The following is a 24,005-nucleotide window of genomic DNA, read 5'->3' on the forward strand; positions in this document are numbered from 1 at the left end:
GAAGTTAAAACATAGTGACAGGGACCTGGAACAAGAGAATCTAAGAAAGTAAAAGTGTATCCAGAATACAGGGCAGAGAAAGGAATTGAAAAATAGAGACACAGCATCAGACAGGTGAGAGCAGCGGGGATTGTGAAGGGCTAAAGGGCAGACAGGGAGGAATTAACAAGATTGGCATAAGAAGACAGACGGATAAATGGAGAAAGACAAAGTAGTGATGGGCTGCAGGGCAGAGACAGAGGATAAAAAAAGAGGGATGGTGACATGCGGAAAACAGACTCCACAATCGGTGATATTGTAAAGTAGGTATGTTTATTCAGCACTGGGCAGCACGGGGGCTAGTCCCACCAAAGTCGTGCGCGCCGTCGGGCCTAATTGTGCAGGTTAAGTACATGTTCTACATACATATTCATTAGATTTCCAAGAAATGTTAAACATATTCATTAGTTTTCCGGGAAACTATTAGCATATGCAAATGTCTTTTACGCAGGCGCATTGAAGGTCTCTGGTGGTCTTCAGGAGTCCTCCGGTGGTCTTCCATAGTCTTCCTCACTTGTCCGCTATTTGACCCTCCTCAAGTGATTTTGCTTTCGGTCACGTAGGCCCATCTTGCTTAGCTTTTTGTGCCTGTTTCATCAAACTTTGTAGCAACAGTTAGCCTTCGATGCGTCCATGAGGCCTGCTGCTTGGGGGTGCCTCTGGCTCAGATTGAACAGCCCCATTGTGTCTCTCGTTCACTATGTATCTATTCTTCTAATTATCCCACACTGCGCAGTATGGTCTTTTACATATTTTGATACATCAGTGCTCGTTAGTGCTCTTATTATCTAAGTTCTCAGTGGTGTAAAATCATATGGTTAGTTTAAGCTAAATTATCTACAAGGATGAGAACAAAGGCAGGAGTTCTTATCTTTTCTGGCCCTATCTATTCAAGCAAGGTCTCTACTTGTGCCTTCTTAACAAGATCGTAAATACATCAAACATTTAATTAAGTTTTGTGATTGTTCATGGTTCCTTCTTGCTCATCACTCCCAAATACCAGTCTCTGACAGGCTTAATCCTTGACGAACACCAGTCTTTGGTATGTAAGGTTACAGAGAAACAATCATAAAGCAATTAGCAGTTTGTTCTCTATATCAATGGGACAGGTCAGAAGTGCAGAGAGAAAAAGAAAACAGAGAGGCAGAACAACAGAGAAAGAGGGGAACTTAGAGAACAAGAAAGGGAGAGGAACAGGAAGAAAAAACAAAAAAAATAAAGCAGTGAGAGAAAGAGAAGGTGGGGGCAGGGAGGGACTGGGATGCAGAAGAGGGGTGACACAGCCCCAGGGGTTCAGGACTCACTGTACCTCCTGCTCTTGGAGCTGCCGAGAGAATCTGACAGTTCACACCTGTCTGTGTCTCTCTCCCTCTCCCTTCCTCCTCTGTAGCTGCAGTCACTTGACTGTCATCCACCTAAGAGAATAGATTGGTGCCTTACAGCTCTTACAATATGAGGCTTCCTAGAAACACAGCCTCACATGCACACACACACTACATGACTGCACTGTGGTTTTGGTTACGCATACAGACCCTGCCATGCACACTGGTGATCGGATGTGCTGAGGACTACACTAAGAAGGATCCATCCTCACCTGGAGAGGCAGGTTATCTCCTGTATAGAGCTGCTGGCTGGATCCTCTTTATTTTATTCTTCAAATAAAAAATATTCTTCAAATGCAGGCCGCTACGGAATCTTGCCATGGCAACCATGGCAAAACGGTGCCAGCTGACATCCAGCTGAGAGAAGAAAAAAAAACATTAGCACAAAGCTGGGTAGGAATCCAAAGCTGCCTTTTTTTTTGTGAAGGTTTGTGAAGACAGTACGACTGAGCGGAGGAAAAACTACTTTTGCGTCATCTTCGGTACGGTTGTTGACACGGGCCACTAGAGCTTTTGCATTTTTCAGACGACTGTGCCTTTTTTTTTTCCTTTCTTTTTTGACTCACTGGCAACTTCACTTTCACTAGAACTCACTTTCCTAGATACACGCAGGTGACAGACATAGAGACCTACCGACATTTTCTCAAGCCTTAGTACAGCCGAGGCTTCATCACCCTATACGTCCCAAGTTGAGTATCTTTGCTAAAGAGCACAGCAACACATCTGTCCTTGTGAACTGCCTCGTTGCAAAAAAGGAATCATTTTTTCCAGGCCGTTGCTCCAAACGGGCAAGATCTTTTAAAACCGCAGTTGTGCCACCAAACCCGCTCAGGGTCCCTCCTAGCTTTTGACCACCCTGAGATTTAACAGGCACACGCTCCATTCCATCTTCCAACAGCAAAAATACGTTAACGCTCTCGGACCCAGAGCGCAACCCTACGGATGTCCACGCACACACCCTGCCGTTTTGATGAGGAGCCACCGAGCATCCCTGCGAGCACAGCTGCACGCGCCAGATCGGTTTCCCCTACGCCGCGAGTTACCGGTTCCGGTGAACGTAGTTTCTGACGCTTTAAACCGAAAACCGTATCTCGACGCTTCGCCACAGTAGAAACGACCCATCGCCAGAACGCTACAAAAACGCAGTAACACCAATTGCAAACCCACAGCAGCAACAGCTCCAGAAATATTTAGACCAGGAACAAGGGAGAAAAATAAAACAGCTTCATCTCACGCACAGGGGAGCGGCAGGCAGAGAAAAGGGTCGGCATTCTGAGCCCTTACACAAAACGGGCATTCTCCTTCCGTTCCTCAGCCCGTCCGTTAAGGTCTAAATACCGCAACACTACTACGGCAACGTCGAGAGCAGGGAACAGCAGCCCTGCCGCTGGACTTGCCGCTGACCCACGCTATTTACGTAGCGGGACGCGTACGCAGAGGGACACGTTTTGCCACACGCAGCCCTGAACTTCCTGAAAATTTACGTTTACCAAAAAAAGCCATTTGGAACATATTGCCAAACAACATTCGGCAAGAAAGCTTTGATGCGTTTGACACACGCAAGTTTTTGGTCACTTGCTATTTGCTTCCTGTTGCTGCTGCTGTTCTTCCTTCAGAAATTCTACTCGTAGCCCAGTTATTCACTACCGGTTCAAGCATTTGCCTCCCTGGTATTACCAGCACATTCACAGAGGCAAATAACTTACTTGCTCTTCTACAATTATCCAAACGACAATTACAGCCATGAAAGAGAAGGAGAGGTCAGGCAGCAGAAGAGCTCTGCAGGCTGGCACCAGTCAATATTGCACTCTCGAAGAACAAACAACAACAAAACAAAACCGTGACCCTGTATCCTTCTTCCCCCCCCCCCCCCTTCTTCTTTCAGAGCTCATCCCTGCCTCAGCATTTTGTCTTGTCAGAGCATGAAGCGCAGGTGATCCGTACCCTGACGACTTTTGCGTGTGATGAATGCCTGTTCAGAAATAGTCCAGATCTGCAAGACTGGTGTCATTTCTATGGTTTTAATCATCATAACTCAAATTTTATTTACTCACGCATTTGTGAGGAAACTAATTAACTTTCAGACACTGCCTCTCCTTTTTTTGAGGGGTGGGGGTGGAAATGTGTTAGAGACTGAAAAACATTACGACTCAGAGCTCCCAACCACGAGGGAGTGGTGGAGAAATCAATGAAAGCAAAGACCAACAGCAGCAACATCAACTGAAAGTTGGCTTTCATTCCGATCACGTACTTAAGCGACTCTCCTTGCAAGGCTGTGCCTCGGTCCTAGGAATGACTAGTCCCTTTTTGGAAGGACAAACTTTTTCACTTAAAAGTCCTAGACTGAAGACTCCGCTGAACGGAATGGGGATTGTCCCACGGGACAACGTGCCATCAACACTCTTAATGGGGAAGGGAAAAAAAAAAAAAAAACCCAAACAAATAAAAATCAAGTACCAGTTCCCATCATGTTTCACTCATTACATTTCTACTGGCATCTAGGTGCTCAAAAACGAACTACAGGGACACCACATATTCCTAAAAATTCAGTTATACATAAAAAAGTAAAAGGCTATTTCCAACTTGCCCATAAAATCAGTATGAACAGAGAGAAGAGAAACACTCGACCCCCTAAAGAAGCTAACAGGCAGCTCTGAATTTACCAGACAGGAAATTTCATTCTTTCACCTGAACCAAAAACACATCACGGGACCAGTTCAGGAACAGGGCACGATCTGTTAACGGCAATTTTTCCATCAGCTTTTCGGCACTAGCAGCAAATTTGCCTTCTCTGTGGGTTTAACGTGGAGCATCTGTAGTGCCCTCGAACTCGCAAGTGTTTCTCTCCGCTCCCCCAGCCCGATACGTGCGATTACCTGAGCAGCAAGCGGAATTAACCGGGCAGGATTTTCTTCGTGTGACGCGGAAGGTGACGCTGGGAGAAGAGGAGACAAAGAAATGAACCTGCTTGTCACACCCAGCCAACGGTGAAAAGACAGGGGAGGATTCTGCCGGAAGGGCTCTGCACCCCAGGAGCTCCCGCCAGCCGGTTTCTCTCCCCTTTGCCCGGTACCGAGGGGACGACGACACCTCGCCCGCGCCCCCTCGCAGGGGAGGCTGCCCCGGGAGAGCCGGGGGACCCCCACCTCGCTTCTGCCCGTGGGAATGGACCGGGAGAGACCCTCCACGCAGAGACAGGAGCGTGGCGTGGATTGCATGCCCGAGGGAAGAGGCCGGGCTCCCCGCTGGCAGAAGGACAACTCACCTCCCTGCTGCTCGGAGCTGCTTGTTGCGGACAGCCCTGCCCGCGCCCGGCCGCTCTTCCGCCGTGCTGGGAGCGCAGTCCGGCCGACGGACGCTCCAGCGAAAAGACGCTCCAGCTAATCGCGCCCCCTGCTCAGTTACAGCCGCAGGTACTTTCGCCTCTGGCTAATGCACGCTCCAGACAGCGGACACCCCGCCTCGTTCCAGCTCCCGCTTGCTACAGTTCTGGCTCGTTGAAGCCCCAGCTCCGCACTGAAGCTCCGGCTGATTTCAGCTGCTTCTCCTTACAAGCTCCAGCTACGTGCAACGGTCTGGGCTTTCCATAAGGTTGCGTATCAACTGCTGTCAGAACTGGAGCATTAGGATTAAACAGCAGAGTTACACGCCAAGTAAATATTCGTTAAGTTTGGGCGATTAATTACTTAATAACTATTCTGAGCAGCGCAGAAAGAAGAGCTGGACTCAAAGAGGGCACGTGGGGTCTGAAAAGCGCCTTTCCCCCCCCGCCCCAGACCATCGCAGATGTTGAGCTCGGCCGGCTGCGTGCCGGCCTCCCGAACTTCGGCGTCCGACACAACCAGACCCCCATCTACGGGGAGGGACCACGCACCCTGCCCGCCCCCCGCTTCCCCCCGCAGCCCCCAACACCCTCCCACCCGCCTGCAAAACCAGCCAAGCCGGCTCCCGCTTTTGGCCCCCACACCACCTGACTCGGGGCCCATTTGGGAGCCAAAAAACCCGGCTGCTGAGCCTGTTCTCAAGGCCCAAACACGCAGGGCCGGACCTCTGTTTCTGGGCCCAAAGCCGCGCAGCTCGGTCTGTTTCCGAGCCCCCAAATCAGCCACGCGAGCCTGTTGTCAAGCCCCAGGAACAGAAAACTTGTTCTCCATTTCTGACCCTGCAGTGCCCACGGGCGACGCCGAGCGTAGCCACCCCACAGCCCTGCACCCCCGGGGCCCCACGCGCAGTTTCGGGGAGTGCTCGGGACCTGCAGAGGGCCCGGCCCCACGCCTCTGCAGGGCAGCCCCAGCACAGGCAGGGCGTCGCTTCTCGATTGCCGTTTCAGGCTTTATTTCCCCGCCATCACCGGCACGGCCAGGCCCCCCACCCCAAACCTCCCAGCCGAAGCACCCCCGCGGGTAGCCGGGCCCAGCCACCCAGAAAACAAGAAAACCAAAGAAGGGACAACAAGACAGACAACGTGGGGAAAGGCAAGGAGAAGGACACAGAAACAGAGAGAGCGCGGGAGGGATAGGGAGCAGGACAGAGAGATGGAGCAAGAAAGGAAAAAAGGACAGGAGGCAGAACCAAGGGAAAGAGACAAGGACGGGGAGCAGGACAAAGGGACGGAAGAGGGAAAAAAATTAGCGACGGGCTGCAGGACAGAGATGAAGGGATTAAATAGACACAGGGAGCATGACAGAAGGACAGAGAGGAGACAGACAAAAGGGACAAAGAGCAGGCCAGCATCGGAGGGGAAAAAAACCCAACTGCGATGGGCAGTGGGAGAGAGATACGGAAAAAAGAAAAAAATACTGAGGAACAGAAAAAAGAAAGCAGCGACAGCTAGCTGGACAGGGGGACACCGTTAGAAAGGGCGGGAGAGGGAACGGGGCAGAGAAAGACAGACAGAGAAGGTAGTGAAAGAAAGCAAGGCAGAGGGACAGCAAGGCGGGGCGGGGGGGGGAAGGGACAGGGGTCTGGACAGAGATGGAGAAATAAGCAGCAAGGACAGAGGAAAAGAGACAGAAAGAGGGACAGGGAACATGGCAGAGAAGGAAAAATCAGGACAGCGGCAGGACGGAGATCAAAAACTGGGACGGTCCTCAGGACAGAGAGGAATACGAATACGAGCAGGGAGCAGGACAAAGGGATACAGCGAGAAACGACGGGACAGGAAGCAAGACAGAGCGACAGACAAGAACGATGACAACGAGAGAGAGCAAGCGAGAAAGAGAAAGACCGTGAGAAGCACGGGGCGGTGGGGAATTAGAAAGCGAGGTATCAGGAGCCCTGCAGAGAGAGGGAGGGTGAATAAAAAAGGGGCAGGAAGCAGCACAAAGGGTCACAGAGAGTAAGAGATGACCAGGAAGGAGGACGGGGCCAGTGAGATCCAGAATGACAAAAATAAACAGCAACAGCGAGCAAGACAAAGGGAGAGAGAGAGAAACAGAAAGTAGGAAGAAGAGAGATAGGAAGGCAGGGACACAGAGCAGCACATAGAGGCACAGAGAGGAAAAGAACGCCAGAGAACAGGCCAGAGAAATTGGGAGGCGGGGAAAGAGGCGGATGCAGATCAGGACAAGGAGATGGAAAAGGAAAAAACAGCAACTGGCTGCAGGACAAAGACGGGGAGGGGCGGGGGGGGAGGAAGAGGGAGTAGGACAAGAGAATAGACAGAAGAGGAGAGGTACAGGGAAGCAAAATTAAAAAAAAAAAAAACAAAACCAAATGTCACAGCAGCATGAGAAAGCGAGGGGGAGGGAGGGAGCGACCGGGACGCACAAGAGGAGCGACAGGGCCCCGAGGGCCCAGCACTCACCACAGCTCTCGCTCTTGGAGCTGCCAGGAGGCCTTGCCAGCTCAGATGCTTCTTTCTCCTTCTCTCCTGCCTTCCTCTTCTGTAACTCCAGTCGCCTGGCTGTCCTCCACATAACGGAACACGCGAGCGCCTCGCTGCTCTTACGAGATGAGGCCCCCTAGACACGTAGCCTCGCTCGCTCGCTCACTACGTGGCCGTACCGCGCTGCTGGTCATGCATACAGACCCCGGCGGTCTGACCTGCTGTGGACTACGAGGAGGGATCCTCCCACACCCAGAGAGGCAAGCTCTCTCTTGCCCGCAGCGGGACGCAGCTGCCGGCCGGCCTTCCGTTTCTTCTTCTCTACCTTTCTGTGGCCTCTCCAGCTTCAGCAGCTCCCGTCCACAGCCAGCAAGCGCTCCGCCTGTCCCTCTGTGCTCCCGTGCCGCGAGGAGAGGGAGGCCAGGCAGAGACAGCCCACGCGAGCCTGAGGCTGCCGCAGTCAACGGCATCCCCGGGGACGAGCGGACAACCGCACTCACAGCGTGGCCTCTGGGAGAGGGAAAGAGGCAGCAGTGACCGTTATTACCGTAGCTCGACCCTGGCCGGAGCCCCTCCTTCCGCAGGGGCTTCCGCAGACGCCGCTCGTTCCCCGCGCCGCTGCTAACGGCACCCACGTTCAGGGAGACTCGAGAACATCGGAGGGCCAGCTTGCTGCCCTCACGACAGGGCTCGGGGGCTGCCTGCGGCTACAGCACGGGCTTCAGGGGAGGGGCTGGAGCTGGGGGCAGCCGCACGGGCCGAGCGGGGCCGGGGGAAGGCGCCGGGGGAGCTCCGGCGACTCGGGGAGGCGCCCGCTGGCCGCGCCTGGGGGGTGCCCGCCTCCGTCCCCTCTTCCCTTCTATCGGCTCTCGGGGAACCGCCCGGCGCTGCCCTGGCCCGGCTCGCCTCCGGCGGACCGGGAGCCTGCCGCGGCGGCCGCTTCGCAGCTTCCCGTCCCGCCAGCCCCGGGCGGCCGGCGGGCAGGAGGCACCCCCCCGCCACCGCCCCGGCCCCCGCCGGAGGGGATCGCTCGCCTCACCCGCGGTCTCGGCGACCGCCCGCCGCCGCCACGCTGCTCCCGGACACCGCGCATGCGCCGGAGGGGCCGGAGCCGGCGAGCGAACGCCGGGCTGCCCCACGCGCAGGACGGCGCATGCGCCTGGGAGGCGCGTCCGCACGGCTGGTCGGGGAGCGGGCGCGGCGGGAAGCCCGCGGAAAACCACGCGAAACCGGCAACGCTCCCGAGTCTGACCTGGTCGGACTCCGGGGGCCGCGGCGGCAGCGAGGACTACGCCGCGCCCGAGAGCCGCGCTGCTGCCCGGCCGCCGAGTCCGCGAAAACTACAGCTCCCGGCATGCCCCGGGAGGCAGCCCGCCCTGCTGCCTGACCCCGAGGGGACGCCGCTTCCGTTTCCGCCCACCCCCACGCCGGCGCAGCCGCAGTCCCCGCCGAGCCCCCAGGGCCGGTCCGGGCGGCTCCAGCGCGCTCCCGCCGCCGCCGCCGCGGCACGGCGCGGCCCCCCCCCCGCCCGGCTCCAGCTTCGGGCAGCGCCCGCCGCCGCCGCCCCGGCACGGCGCGGCCCCCCCCCGCCCGGCTCCAGCTTCGGGCAGCGCCCGCCGCCGCCGCCGCCCCGGCGGGGGGGGGCCCCCCCCCGCCCGGCTCCAGCTTCGGGCAGCGCCCGCCGCCGCCGCCGCCCCGGCGGGGGGGGGCCCCCCCCCGCCCGGCTCCAGCTTCGGGCAGCGCCCGCCGCCGCCGCCGCCCCGGCACGGCGCGGCCCCCCCCCGCCCGGCTCCAGCTTCGGGCAGCGCCCGCCGCCGCCGCCCCGGCACGGCGCGGCCCCCCCCCGCCCGGCTCCAGCTTCGGGCAGCGCCCGCCGCCGCCGCCCCGGCACGGCGCGGCCCCCCCCCGCCCGGCTCCAGCTTCGGGCAGCGCCCGCCGCCGCCGCCCCGGCACGGCGCGGCCCCCCCCCGCCCGGCTCCAGCTTCGGGCAGCGCCCGCCGCCGCCGCCGCCGCCGCTCCGTGCGTGCGACACGGACCCCGCCGTCCTCCTCGGGGCTTTCCCCGGGACCCGCCGGGCGACTGCGCAGCCCCGCCACGGGGCCCGGTGAGCACCCCCCCCCACGCGCACGTGCTCCCAGCCGCCCCCCCCCCCTCCCTCCCCGCGCGCACGTGCTCCCAGCCCCCCTGTGAGCCCCCAGCTCCCCCCCCGCCCCCGGCCTTCGGCACAGGCGGCCCCCACCTCCCCCGGGACACCCCCGCCTCCGACGTTCGCCGTCCGAGGGGCGCCCGGCCCTGCTCACCTTCTCCCGAGGGGCAGCCGCAGCCCGGCCACGGCTCCGCTCCGCTCCGCTCCTGCCTGGGCTCCCACCGGCCCCGCCCCGGCCCCGCCCCGGCCCCGCCCCCGGCAGCCCCCCCTTTCCAGGGAGGGGCCGTCCCCATCAGCCTCACTGCCCGCACCTGCGGCTCCTCCAGCCCCGGCCCGCAGCTGGGGGACCGAAATCCGGAACAAAACTCCTCAACACCCCTGGGAAGTTAAGCAGCAGGCACTTCCTCGATTGAATGAAAGATGGCAAGAGTCATCTCATTTGGAAGAGGTGTTAACTGGGGTCAAAATACAGATTTTAATACCCATCTTATTTTAGTTCTAAGACTTGGCGATTGCCAGGTATCATCTTTTCCATTTACCCAGGTCCACCAGCGAGGCCACAAGGGAGATTTCTTCCAGAGAGAGGATAGAGTTATTAAGTCTAAAGTCCACGATTTGCTTTTCTCCTTCATGAAAAGATGAGTGGATCATTTATCATCACTAGTCACCCAAACAGTTAACCCTGAACTTTTCACCTGTCCTTTAATACAGTCAACTCCAAGCTAAATTTTTTCCGTCATTAAGAGGGGACCAAAGATCATTTAAAATATTATTATACTTTCTACAAATACATCCCCATCTTAGAGCTTTAGCTACTAGAGAAAGTCTTTGGAGTTTTGGGGTCAGAGGAGCTGCAAGTATAAACTTTCATACAGCTCTGTTGAGGATGTGTGATTTTTCTCTGGTTGTCTAAAGCAGTCTAAATTTCCATAGACGGTCCCGACTCTGGGTGGCTCTAACAAGGATCCTGGAACTCCAGGAAATTCTAAACAGCGTTTTATATTTCAAATATGATGCCAAGTTCCTTTTTGCACTTGTCTCTACGGTTTTGGCAACTGACAGCCCCAAGGGGTGCCCGTACAAGTGTCTCCCGAAGGGCGATTAAATTAATTCTTTTGTCCACGAGGTGGATGGTTTGGTAATGTTATAATTCACAACGCTCTAATTCCTTCTTTCAAATTTAAAAAAAATAATTGCCTTTTAAATCCATCCCATTTAATTTGCTAAAATGATTCTCATTGTTCTGCATCTTTTCTCAAGTTTTGGTTAAATTCAATGTCAATATTCTCCACGGAACTAGATTTTCATCTGACTTTGGAATCGGAAGGCAGCCTGTTACTGAGGTTAAATTTTGTGTCTTTACCAAACTTTGAATCAATTACAAAACTAGATTATTTTTTTTTTTAATCCAAATTACAAAAACGGTTAACATCAAGATTAATAGCTCAAACAATAATTGTTTCATTTTGTTTATCTCATGTTTAGAACCCCTCAAAAAAACCCACATAAACCCTATACACACACAAAAAGATTACTGCCCTCGACAATATTCCTAATAGCAACCCCAATAGTATAAACTTTACACAACTGTTTTCCCAAATAGATAACGTGAAACTTACTTATAGATTTTCAGGTTTAAAGGGCCAGTTTCTTTAGACTTCCAATTTCTTGTTGGTGCTTTCTTTATTCTTGAATAATGAAGCCAAGGTTCTTCTCCCAGACCTTTACTGCTATAAGGGTTGTTAAAATGACTCGATACGGTCCTTTCCACTTCTCCGTGATTTTATATATATTCAATCTAATCTCCCGGTCGGAAGGGATGCGCTGCTACGTCCAATTCTAAGGGTCCAGCTGTGGAGACATACTGACAAAGTTCCTGAAAAGAATTGCTTAAAGAAATCATAACACCTTTTAAAAACCTATCTCCAAAGGCATTCAAGATACTCAGAACATAGGACTCTTGATATGGTCTTTCATACAATATTTCATAGTGACTTCAATTTGCTTTCTCTTCTGGCTATACTCTGATTCTTAATAGAGCCATGGGTAATGCTCTAACCCATGTGAGTGAGGTTTCCTGACAAATTTTACTCGACTGTTGCTTAAGGGTATAGTTCATTCTCTCTCTCTCTTCCCCCCCCCCCCCCCCCCACTTGCTTGTGGTCTATGTGGGGTGTGATAGTCTCAATCTATAGATAATACTTTGCTCAACTCGTCTCCTAATCTTTGCTATAAAATGAGGGCCATTGTCAGATGACATTCTTACAGGCACCCCACATTTTGGTATTATCTCTTTGAGCAAGACTTTGACTACTTCCCTTGCTTTCTCGGTGCGACAAGGGAAAGCCTCGGGCCACCCAGTAAAGATATCAACTAAAACTAGGATAGATCCTTCTTTTCAAGGCAATTCTATAAAATCAATTTGCTAATATTCTCCTAAAAAAATTTCCTTCTTTAATAATCCCAAAGATGATCGTATTACTGATTCGGGGATAATTTTATATATAAATTTCACATCCGCTTATAATTGTTTAAGCAATCTTTGTCATATTTCACTTTCTGTTCCCCAGTATACTTTGTGATGTTCAGCTCGGGCAACTTCTCTTATTATTGTGGGTGGGACTATTATTTGACCTGTCGGTGTTACAGCCTATCCTGTTTCATTTTGTTAGCCTGCCATCTAATAATTAATTCTTCATCTTTTTCATTATACATTGGAGTTTCTTTAGGCAACTTTATACTTTTCTCTGGAACTAGTGCTAGGATGCCTTTTTCCGCAGCCTCTTTAGCAGCTTTATCGGCCAGTCGGTTACCTGCGTTCGGACCGGTCTTACCTAACTGATGTGCTTTACAGTGCATTATCGTGACTGCTGTTGGTTTTTGAATGGTTTCTAACAATTTCAGTATTTGTTCTGCGTGCTGAATGGTGGTTCCTTGCGCAGGTAACAGTCCTCTTTCTCTCCGTATCGCTCCATGTGCGCGTACTGCTCCAAAAGCATACTTTGAGTCTGTCCAAGTGTTGACTCGCTTTCCTTGACTTAGTTCCAGAGCTCGAATAAGAGCTATCAATTCAGCCTTTTGGGCAGATATCGTCGAAGGCAAAGTTGGCAACGCAATTACCTCCTCAGTAGTTATTGTCTATCTTGATAAACGTTTTCCTTCACAGATGGAACCGCTTCCGTCGGCATATAGTTCCCAATCCGTTTCTTCTAGCGGCACATCTCAGAGATCCAGTCGGCTGGAGTAAACTCTTTCGATTGTCTGCAAGCAGTCACGTTCCAGTCCTCCTTTAACTTGATCAGTTGTGGAAAACGCAACAGGGTTAACGGTGGTAGTAGTTTTTAGGTAAACATCATCTTGTTCCAGCAACACCACTTGGTATTTCAGCATCCTGCTAGGGGATAACCAATGCCCCCCTTTCTGTTTTAGCACAACAGTTATCATATATGGGAAACGTACAGTAATCCTTTGTCCTCAGGTTAAACTTACGAGCTTCCTGGATCAGTAGCACAGTTGCAGCGACGGCTCTCGGACGACCAGAGCATCCCAGACTCACATTACCTAATCGCTTCGAGAAGTAGGCCACAGCTCGCCCACTTGGCCCTAGATATTGGGCCAGGATACCCAGAGCTATACCTCTTCTTTCGCAAGCAAAAAGTTCAAGTGTCTTTGTGAGATCTGGCAGGCCTAGGGCTGGCACCCCTATTACAGCCTGTTTCAATTCTTGGAAAGTAGCTTTCTGGGCATCGGTCCAATCCATTGTTTGAGGTTTTGAGCTGCTCCTATAAAGGTCAGGCCAGCAAGCCACAATTTATCATCTACAGGTGACACCACTCGACCATTCCCGGAAATGCTCGTCATTAATTTTTTTCGTCTTAGGTTCGGGGAGACGACAAATTGCCTCTTTTCTCTCAGTTCCCAATTGTCTCTGTCCTTTTAGGATTTTAAAACTCATTTACATAAGTTTCTTCTTTCTGGGTTATTTGGTTTTTTTCTTTTGACGCTCGATATCCACTGATTCCCCAAAAGTTCAAAAAGTTAATAGTGAACTTTGTGCATTGTTCTTCCGTCTCGGCTACAATTAACAGATCATCCATATATTTTGGCAAGATTTCTTGATTATTTTCTTTCTTCCAAATCTCCAATTCTCGTGCCAATTGATTTCCAAAAATGGTAAGACTATTCTTAAAGCCTTGAGGCAAGACTGTCCACGTATATTGTGTTTTTCTCCCAGTCTCAGGATTTTCCCGTTCCAAAGCAAAAACCTCTTGACTATTGGGATCCAAGGGAATACGGAAAAAGGCATCTTTTCGGTCTAACACTGTGAACCATTCTTGTTTCTCCGTTAGGGTTGTTAACAAAGTATAAGGATTTGCTACTACCGGATGAATATCTTGTACTATTTGATTTATTGCTCTGAGGAGGTCTTGAACTAATCTATCATCTTTTTCATTAGCCTTTTAACAGGCAAGATCGGGTTGTTATATCTGGATTCACATTCTCTTAACAATTTGTATCTTAAAAACGTTTGTATTACCATTACTAACCCTTTCCGACTTTCCGGTTTTAGGGGGTATTGTTTAATTCTTACCGGATTCGATCCTGGCTTTAAATCAACTCTCACAGGTTCTGCTTTTCGGATTTACCGGGAACTTCCCAGTCCAGACGATTGGAATTACAGCATTAGACTTTGACTGGTATAATCTTCTGCTGTCGGTAACCATCCTGTTAACAACAAAGCCACTGCTTCGATACGTTTAGTTTCTGGAATTAAAATTTTAATCTCTCCATTTTTAAATTTAATTTCTGCCCCTAAGTTCTCAAATAGATCTCTCCTTAACAGGAGTTTAGGAGAATTTGGCAAACACAAAAACTGCTGAGTGACCCGTTGCTTTCCTAATTTCATTGTTAAAGACTTAAAGAAGGGTCTAGTTTCTCGTTCACCTGCTGCACCGACACCACCAATTTCTTCAAAACTTAACTCTCCCTCTAAGGTATTTAAAACTGAGAAGGTGACTCTAGTGTCAATGCAAATTCAATTTTCTGTTCTCCCAGTTTAGCTGTAACCAGAGGTTCTGCTGGGAGACTCCCTTCCGGTCCCCGTCAGATACGTTCACTTAAAAAGAACAACTCTACATGTGGCACTTTATTCCATTTACTCTCTCTCCTACAAAACGACAGTAATTGCAATATAGTATTGTAACTCAAAGTTCTGTTCGTTTACCATTTTTCCTGCAATTCACCCCAACGTGCCAATAAACATCCCGACGCTGATGTTTTTGGTATCTTTTCATCAGCAGTTCCATTTCCTGCACTCTTATTCTTAAACAATTTTGCTAATGCCATTATACTTATATACATTCAAATACCAAATACCAAACAAATGCAAATGACAATCGTCCCAAATAATACACAAAGTCCAACCCAGCAATAGCTTTCGCTTATGACTTACGGGCAGACGCCTAGGCTTCCACTGCAGACGGGTACCCTCCAAGCCCCAAGCCTGCGAAGCTTTCGCCACGCCTCACGGGCAGGCTTTCCAAACAAATTCCAAAGAAGCAGCGCCTTAGCTTTTTTCCAGGGAACGCTGCGAGGAGCTTGGCGAGTCGAGGGTGACGGTTCTCCCCGAGAATACCTCGGTGCCGGCCGGAGTTCGATCGACACTCGATCTCGTCCAGTCTCACTCGCAAGGTCCCATCTGGGTAGCCAAAACCGTTACCAAAATCCAGAATAAAACTCCTTAACACCAACGTGAAGTTAAGAAGCGGGCACTTCGTTTATCGCAGCGCTGGGGACACGGGGGATCGCTCCTCCAAAGGCGTGCCCCGCTTAGTATCAAAATCCATCAGTTTTCACAGACTTTTTTGGTCAGGTCATTGTTACCTAAGCTCCTTCTGTAAAAATGCATACTATGCTCGTTCTTAAATTTAACCTTTATAATGATCGGTCCTTTGATTATATAACCTTATCAATATTCTTATTTAAAAACAATCATTGGTCAGTTACACTTAGCTCTGCTGACTGGCATCTTCGATCCTCAAATCGAGATGGGAAGGGTAAGGGGGTTTCCAAGCAGCAAACTGGTGTCCACGACAGTTTCCTTAGTTTCCTGAAACAGAACGTAGAAAAGCCAGTAACTTCCTGGTGAGGTTTCTAGGGTTAGCTCTTTCAAACTTTAACAATATTAAGGTTCCTAGAGTCACGCGTAACACAGTTCCTAAAGTTTCTATGGCTACGTTTCAAACTTGACAATCCTATACGTTATGCTTCACAATTTTACTTCTTAATCAAACCTAACTCTTCTATGTGATTAAACTTTGATTTCTTTACCAGAATATTTGCAACGGCTGGAGCCCAGCAGGAACAGGGGGGGCACGGCCCAACCCCCCCAGCGCCTCGCCTCCTCCTCCTCCCCTGGGCTCCCTCACGGCCCCTCGCCCCGTGCAGAGGGAGCGCAAACGCAGCCCGGAGGGCAAAGAGGACGGACGGCCAGCGTTTATTCAGTCAGTCGCGTGCCCATCGAGTCCCGCCAGCGAGTCTGCTCCGGGGCTCGGGGCGCCCCCCGGCGCTCCCCCTGCCCCTCAGACACCTCTGATAGCCTACTTCCATACATTCTGTATGGCACGTCTAAATATTGGTATGGTTTTAATATTTTGTACCAGCTGTGGAAACTGGTTTGCTGCTAGGTGACTGCAAAAGTGAGATTTGGTAAATAATTGTTAGAAATCTTATACTAACACTACCATTGAAACAATAGACAAAAGTATAGCCAAGCAATCGACTAGCAGAGGTAGGTACTCCTAAGTTTTGCAGTTCTTTGCTCTTATGACTAGATGTTCCTGGACGCTAGATGAGAACAATGCTGAAACTGACCACACGTGATTGAAACTGCGTTAAGCTTCAAGATCAAAGAACAAGGACAAGAATAAAGACTTCGAGGACAGCCAGCAAGAACTTCAAATGGGTCGGTGGTCGCAAAAGCAGCCCTTCGACTCAAATGGATCCTTCATTGCGCGTGATCGGATGTAGGCAGTACTATGATAATCGGTTGCCATCGTTTTTACGTATATGTATTCTAATCTGATTAACATGCAATTACTTATTCTATATAACCTGTTTGTGCTAAAGCGGTGGCATGCACGCTAGGTGGAACTATCCCCCGTGCATCCAGCGCTGCAATGAAGAATGCCTGCTTTCTAAAACTCCAAAACGAGTCTTAGGGAGTTTCTTCGACCGGCTTTTCAGTATCAGAGGTACAAGGGAGGAAGGAAAAAGAAACAAAAGAAAAAAGAAGAAAACCAGGCAGCGGTGTGGGAAAGAGAGGGGACCAGGGGAGGGGCAGGGAGGGACCAGAACGCAGAAGAGGGGAGTCAGGGCCCCGAGGGCCCGGGGCTCACCACAGCTCTTGTTCTTGGCGCTGCCAGGAGAATTTGCCAGTTGAGACGCTTCTTTCCGCTCCTCTCCCGCTCCCCTCCTCTTCTGTAACTCCGGCGGCACGGCCGTCCTCCCCCTAGGAGAACACGCGCCTCGTAGGTCTTGCAAGACGAGGCTTCCCAGGCACGGAGCCTCGCTCGCTCGCTCGCACACTACGTGGCCGTACCGCGCCGTCGGTGCTGCGTACGGACCCCGCGGACTACAAAGAGGGATCCTTCCACCCGCGGAGAGGCAGGCTCTCTCTTGCCTGCAGCGGGAGGCAGCTGCCGGCCGGCCGGCCTTCCATTTCTTCTTCTCTACCTTTCTGTGGCCTCTCCAGCTTCAGCCGCAGCAGCTCCTGCCCGCAGCCGGTAAGCGCCCCGCCTGTCCCCTCGTGCTCCCGCGCCGCGAGGAGAGGGAGGCCGGGCAGAGACAGCCCGTGCCAGCTTTCCTTGCCGGCGGCGTTTCCTTACCGGGAGGAAGCAACGAGCGCGGCGGCACCTCCCGCCGGTGCCGCGTTGCCGTTACCGTCGGACGGCCCGTGCAGGACCGGGGCAGCCCCGCGCACTCGCAGCCTCCGGGCTGCAGTACCGAACATTGGTCGCGGGGTGGCAGCGGCGAGCGCTTGGCACAACGCGCCAGCGCGCATGCGCGGCACCCCAGCTGCAGTACCGAACTCTGTTCAATAGGTGGCGGAAGAGAGCGCTGGAGAAACGCGCCGCTACCGCGCATGCGCGGCTCCCGAGCCGCTGTACCGCGTTTTGGTTGCCAGGCAACAGCAGGAGGGCGGCAAAGGCCGCCACCGCGCATGCGCGGCTCCCGAACGCCAGTGCGGCGTTTCGGTTGCCAGGCAACAGCAGGAGCGCCGTAAACCGCGCAGCCGCGCATGCGCGGTGGCCGAGGCGTCGTGTCGCGCTTTGGTTGCCAGGCAACAGCGGCGAGCGCCGTAAAAGGCGCGCCGCGCATGCGCGGTTGCCGAGCTGCCGTAACGCGTCTCGGTTGCCGGGCAACGGCACGAGCGCCGTAAACCGCGCAGCCGCGCATGCGCGGTGGCCGAGGCGTCGTGTCGCGCTTTGGTTGCCAGGCAACAGCGGCGAGCGCCGTAAAAGGCGCACCGCGCATGCGCGTTGCCGAGCTGCCGTAACGCATCTCGGTTGCCGGGCAACGGCACGAGCGCCGTAAACCGCGTCGCCGCGCATGCGCGGTGGCCGAGGCGTCGTGTCGCGCTTTGGTTGCCGGGCAACAGCGGCGAGCGCCGTAAAAGGCGCACCGCGCATGCGCGGATGCCGAGCTGCCGTAAAGCACCCCGGTCGCTGGGCAACCCCAGGAGCGCCGCCGCGCATGCGCGGTTGCCGCCACGCCGTGTCGGAGCTCCGGCGACTCGGGGAGGCGCCCGCTGGCCGCGCCTGGGGGGCGCCCGCCTCCGTCCCCTCTTCCCTTCTATCGGCTCTCGGGGAACTGCCCGGCGCTGCCCTGGCCCGGACCGGGAGCCTGCCGTGGCGGCCGCTTCGCAGCTTCCCGTCCCGCCAGCCCCGGGCGGCCAGGAGGCATCCCCCGCCGGAGCGGATCGCTCGCCTCACCCGCGGTCCCGGCGCTCGCCCGCTGCCGCCGAGACCCGCGCCCTGCGCGCCGCCACGGTGCTCCCGGGCGCCGCGCATGCGCCCGCCGTCGACGGCGCGCCGGCGGGCGGGGGGGTCAGAGCCGGCGCGCGAACGCCGGGCTGCAGTACCACACTTTGCCCACAAGGCGGCAGCACCCGAGGCGGCGGCGCTGCTGCGCACCTGTGCGGTGCCGCCGCTGCTGTTCCGCGCTTTGCCCGCTGAGCGCCCGCCCACACCGCGCACGTGGGGCGGCAGCGGCGTTTCCTTACCGGGAGGAAGCAACGAGCGCGCCGGCACTCTCCCCCCGTGCCGCACTGCCGTTACCGTTGGACCACGGGTGCCGTTACAGGGGCACCACCGCGCCTTTGCAGCCTCCGAGCTGTAGGACCCCATTTTGGTCGCCGGGCAGCAGCATCCCCACAACGATCCTCTTCGGAGCAGCGGCTGCACGAGGGATGACTGACAGCTCAGCCCAGCAGAGACCAGACACAGGCGGCAACTACTTACTGGGGGCACAGGGCTTACGTTGCCCTGCCCTTTCCCCACTCGCAGCCCAGGCAGTCATCTTCATCGCCTCCGTTCCAAAAAGCACCCGAGTGCCTGGAGCGTTTACAGCAGTCAAGTGCAAAGAACAGACAATTCGGGTGGTCGCTTCTGTCCCTGCCCCCCCACCCCATTATCTAGAGAGGAGAAGCAGCACAGGGAGCCTGCAAACGGCAGGGGGGAGGGGGGGTGGTCCCCTGGACCAAGGCCCCAGGGACTGCTGTAGCCCTCTGCATGTGGCATCAGGGTTGCGGGAGTGACAGCAGCCAGTCAACAGATGCTGGCGACAGATTTTAAAAACAAAAAATAACGCCTGGTGCAGCTGACAGCCTGAAGGCAGGCCACAAGAGACCCAAAGCTGCTCTGTGCCAGAGGGGCAGCTCTGTTCAGCAGGGAACGCCGCGTCCCAGCGCAACAGATGCCAGCGGCCCACCTGCAAGCGAGCGATACCCTGGCGACCCTGGGGCTCAGTTGGGGTGGGCGCACCTTTCCTCACCTCCGTGCTGTCAGAACTCTGCTCTCCCAATCCTGCGCGCACACAAGGCTTCTTGTGCGGGGCTTGTCTCTTATCGAAGAGACGCTGCACGGTGTTACTTACCGCCCCGCCCTCCGGCGTGCAAAGGAATCAGCCGTGAAGCAGGGATAGCAAAGAGGCCTGTCGGGATAGTAGTAGTCCTCAGCAGATGACCGCAGAGCCCTCGAGGTTCCATCTTTGCTCCCTACAGGAGCGTGGCTCCGCACTCCTTGCCGCTCCCGCCAGCAAGCGACACAATTGCCCTTTGCTGCCTGCAACACGCAGTACCTGCACGGCCCCAGTACTGCCGCTTACAGAGCGAGAGGCGCTCGCTATAAAGCGGCAATGAAGAACAAGGACGGCCCGTCAAGATGGCAGGACGAACATAGAGAGCCTCCAGCATTAGCCAGGCGGGGCTTGCAACTCACCTCGTGTCGTGGTTTAACGCCAGCCAGCAACAAAGCCCCACGCGACCGCTCACTCGCTCCCCCGCCCCCAGTGGGACAGGGAGACAATCGGAAGGGCGAAAGTGAGAAAACTCGTGGCTTGAAACGAAAACAGTCTAATCATTAAAAAGAAACAACAACAACAACTTGCAAGGAAAAGAAGAAGGAAAAATGACAGAGAATGGGGTGCAGGCAGCATGCCAGGGGTCTGGAGCCTGATGGATGATGCGGGGGGGGGGGGGGGGGGGGGGGGGTGGTGGTGTGGAATATGGAAGAGGGAAAGGAAGCGGGGGGGGGACGACAGGGGGGACGGGACAGGAGACAGAAGAGCAGGGCATGCGGGGGGGAAACAACTCGCGTGGGTTAAAAACTCGCATGGGTGAAGGGGGCGGGCTGGAGCAGCAGGGGGCATATGGGGGAGAAACACACGCGGGGGGGGGGGTAGGTGAGGGTACAAAGGTGCATGGGGGGACACGGGTAGGGATGACCTACCCCAGGGAGTCCACCCAGGATGATCCACAGCAGGTAACTCGCCTGGGATAACCCGCAACAGAGCATCCACACCAGATAATCCACACTGGGAGGACCCCCAGCAACACCCCTCAAACTGCCTGTGCTTCACCCCCAATCTTCCCCAAACTGGGGAGTTTTCTGCTTTTTCAAAATACTCAGTTTGGGGTGTGTTTCAGTGCTTTTCCACAACATAAAAAGGGGTGATCTTTTGGTTGTGGTTTTGTGCATGAAAATGGGGTGGGTTTTTTGCTTTCCAGCTGCACAAATCCAGGCGGATTTGGCTTTCCCAGGAGTCCCAAATTTGTTTGTTTTTTTCCGTTGCAGACCCAGACTCAGGGGGTTTGGGGTTGTCCTGGTTTCGGCTGGAATAAAGTTCATTTTCTTCTGACTAGCTGGTACAGGGCCATTTTGGATTTAGAATGAGAACAATGTTGACAACACACCGATGCTGTAGTTGTTGCTAAGCAGCGTTTAGACTAAGTCAGGGACCTTCCAGCTTCTCATACCGCCCTGCCAGCAGAGGCTGGGGGTGCACAAGAAGAGTCGCTGAGCTAAAGGAGGATGCCAGGTAAACAGGTCAGCTCGAAATACACCACCACCTTTAAAAGTTAAGAGCGATTTGAACACTTAAAATCAGCACTTGGGCTAATCGATACCATTTTGAACACCTTCTTAGCATACAAGTAAACACTCTCGCCGGTGCTGGAAAACGTCTCCTCCCTTCCTTACAGCACTGCTGCAGGGAGATAACCCTGGGAGGCTGCGGGACGAGGTCGTACACAATCAGAATCTACGCTTACGGATCCACCGCAACAGCTACAGCCCTTGCGCTGCTGCTGCTGCTGCTGCTTTGCATCTTGCTTGTTTGGTGAATAAAGCTGAAAGCGAAGTGGAAAACTTCAAAGAGCAAAATGAAAAATAAAGAACAAATCTCAATCATTCACTTTACACTAAAAAGGTGTGCCCATGTTTATATACATCCAATAAAAATACTTATACTATAAAAGTATTTGATTTTCCTTTTCCATTACCTTAGCTTGCACAGCTCTGAATTCATACCATTAAATTATCTCTCTCCAAAGTACACAGTTATAACGGGACTAGGGGTTTTTGTGCGTGTTGCCTAACGCGGAGGGACACCTGGTCAGCTGAGCTGCCCAAGAGAGGTGTACTGAACTGCCAGGGAAACGCACCATTGAAAGCCAGACAGAAAGAAAGTACTTCAGAGCACTCCGTCAAAACATCAGGAAAAAAAACCCATAACATTCAGTTGCCTCTCTTTTTAAATGTTTAGACAAATACCTAACTGCTTACGTACACCTAACAAATCATATACTACAGCTATCTGGCAGTTACAGTTTAAACAATGCAAGTCAATTTGTAAAATCCCCAGCGCTGCAATACCTCAGACTACCAAAAAGGACTGGCAGATTTCCTAATGCTTTTGGCAGTACTGAAGCATGCAGAGCAACACTTTTTCATGTTAATCTCGACCGTTACAACTGAGAAACCAAAGACCAGTGATGCCATCAACTTTAGGAAGATGGGCTGTGCTTGGGTCTTTGGAAGGAAATTGACTTTTTTTTTTTTCCTCTCTTTTTTTTAAAGAGAGTGAAAAGTCTCATTACTGATGACTTCTACTGTCAAGTTGATCACCTCTGAAGATCCACTCTGATGGGAAGTTCACAAAACAAAATTTCTTTGAGAGAGAAAGACTTCCATTTTGGAAAATCTCTTTCCAACTGAAGTCAAAATTACACACTGTAGGTGAAAGGAAAAAATACATTACTGAAGCAGTAACTCATCAAAACCACCTCAGGACTCACTGTCACTAGTTACAAGGCTGCTAATGCTTCCTGGGAAAGCCTGGAAAACACACAGATGCGACGCCCATTTGTCCTGTTTTGTCCACGTCTCTTCTTTGACCTTGACTGCTTTTAGTACAGATGCTAATTATCTCCGTAACGTTTTTGAGCACTACTATAAGATATTTAAAAAAAAAAAAAAAAATCATTGACTGTAAAAGCATAAAGGTTTTATCATGAAAACAAAGTCTGTTTCTTCTGAACAGCTGAACTCTTACGAACAGTTTCTTCCCTCTTTTAGGACAAAATTAGTTTCACAGTATCATTTACTAGCAAGCACACAGAAACAGAACATTATGCTTTCAGGAAGAGAAGATAAACTGAGGGAAGTAAACTTTGTATAGGTGTAACATGCTCCAGAACAGAACTTATTTTTAGTATTTGTGTTAAAATATTTCATGTAAAAAAAAAAAGTAGAAGGAGAGTTGGCACACTCTCAACATTAAAGTCCGTACCGCAAGTACCTTTGGAAATAGGCAGACACACATCGTAGGCGTACCTTGTACTTGCAGGCCACTACGGAATCTTTCCGTCTGTCTCGTACCGTCACGGCAGAAGAAAGGGCAACCACGGCGAAACGGTGCCAGCTGACATCCAGCTGAGAGAAGAAAAAAAAACATTAGCACAAAGCTGGGTAGGAATCCAAAGCTGCCTTTTTTTTTTTTTTTGTGAAGGTTTGTGAAGACAGTACGACTGAGCGGAGGAAAAACTATTTTTGCGTCACCTTCGGTACAGTTGTTGACACGGGCCACTAGAGCTTTTGCATTTTTCAGACGACTGTGCCTTTTTTTTTTTTTTTTCCCCTTTCTTTTTTGACTCACTGGCAACTTTACTTTCACTAGAACTCACTTTCCTAGATACACGCAGGTGACACACATAGAGACCTACCGACATTTTCTCAAGCCTTAGTATAGCCGAGGCTTCATCACCCTATACGTCCCAAGTTGAGTATCTTTGCTAAAGAGCACAGCAACACATCTGTCCTTGTGAACTGCCTCGTTGCAAAAAAGGAATCATTTTTTCCAGGCCGTTGCTCCAAACGGGCAAGATCTTTTAAAACCGCAGTTGTGCCACCAAACCCGCTCAGGGTCCCTCCTAGCTTTTGACCACCCTGAGATTTAACAGGCACACGCTCCATTCCATCTTCCAACAGCAAAAATACGTTAACGCTCTCGGACCCAGAGCGCAACCCTACGGATGTCCACGCACACACCCTGCCGTTTTGATGAGGAGCCACCGAGCATCCCTGCGAGCACAGCTGCACGCGCCAGATCGGTTTCCCCTACGCCGCGAGTTACCGGTTCCGGTGAACGTAGTTTCTGACGCTTTAAACCGAAAACCGTATCTCGACGCTTCGCCACAGTAGAAACGACCCATCGCCAGAACGCTACAAAAACGCAGTAACACCAATTGCAAACCCACAGCAGCAACAGCTCCAGAAATATTTAGACCAGGAACAAGGGAGAAAAATAAAACAGCTTCATCTCACGCACAGGGGAGCGGCAGGCAGAGAAAAGGGTCGGCATTCTGAGCCCTTACACAAAACGGGCATTCTCCTTCCGTTCCTCAGCCCGTCCGTTAAGGTCTAAATACCGCAACACTACTACGGCAACGTCGAGAGCAGGGAACAGCAGCCCTGCCGCTGGACTTGCCGCTGACCCACGCTATTTACGTAGCGGGACGCGTACGCAGAGGGACACGTTTTGCCACACGCAG

At 52.7% G+C, this 24,005-nt stretch overlaps 1 long non-coding RNA gene across 2 annotated transcripts; it reads right to left on the bottom strand.

The window, feature by feature from the left end:
• Nucleotides 1-485: 485 nt before the first annotated feature.
• Nucleotides 486-9,617, bottom strand: LOC142028242 (uncharacterized). 2 transcript variants are annotated; one of them, XR_012649490.1, is made up of 3 exons: nucleotides 9,549-9,617; nucleotides 1,634-1,778; nucleotides 486-1,454 (listed from the first exon to the last, which is right to left on the bottom strand). It is a non-coding gene; the product is annotated as an uncharacterized LOC142028242 (long non-coding RNA). The 2 variants fall into 2 exon arrangements; XR_012649491.1 differs by lacking the exon at nucleotides 9,549-9,617 and adding an exon at nucleotides 4,298-4,712.
• Nucleotides 9,618-24,005: the final 14,388 nt, after the last annotated feature.

The sequence above is a fragment of the Buteo buteo genome, unplaced genomic scaffold, assembly GCF_964188355.1.
Source record: "Buteo buteo unplaced genomic scaffold, bButBut1.hap1.1 HAP1_SCAFFOLD_212, whole genome shotgun sequence".
In the NCBI taxonomy this organism is placed as follows: Eukaryota; Metazoa; Chordata; class Aves; order Accipitriformes; family Accipitridae; genus Buteo; species Buteo buteo.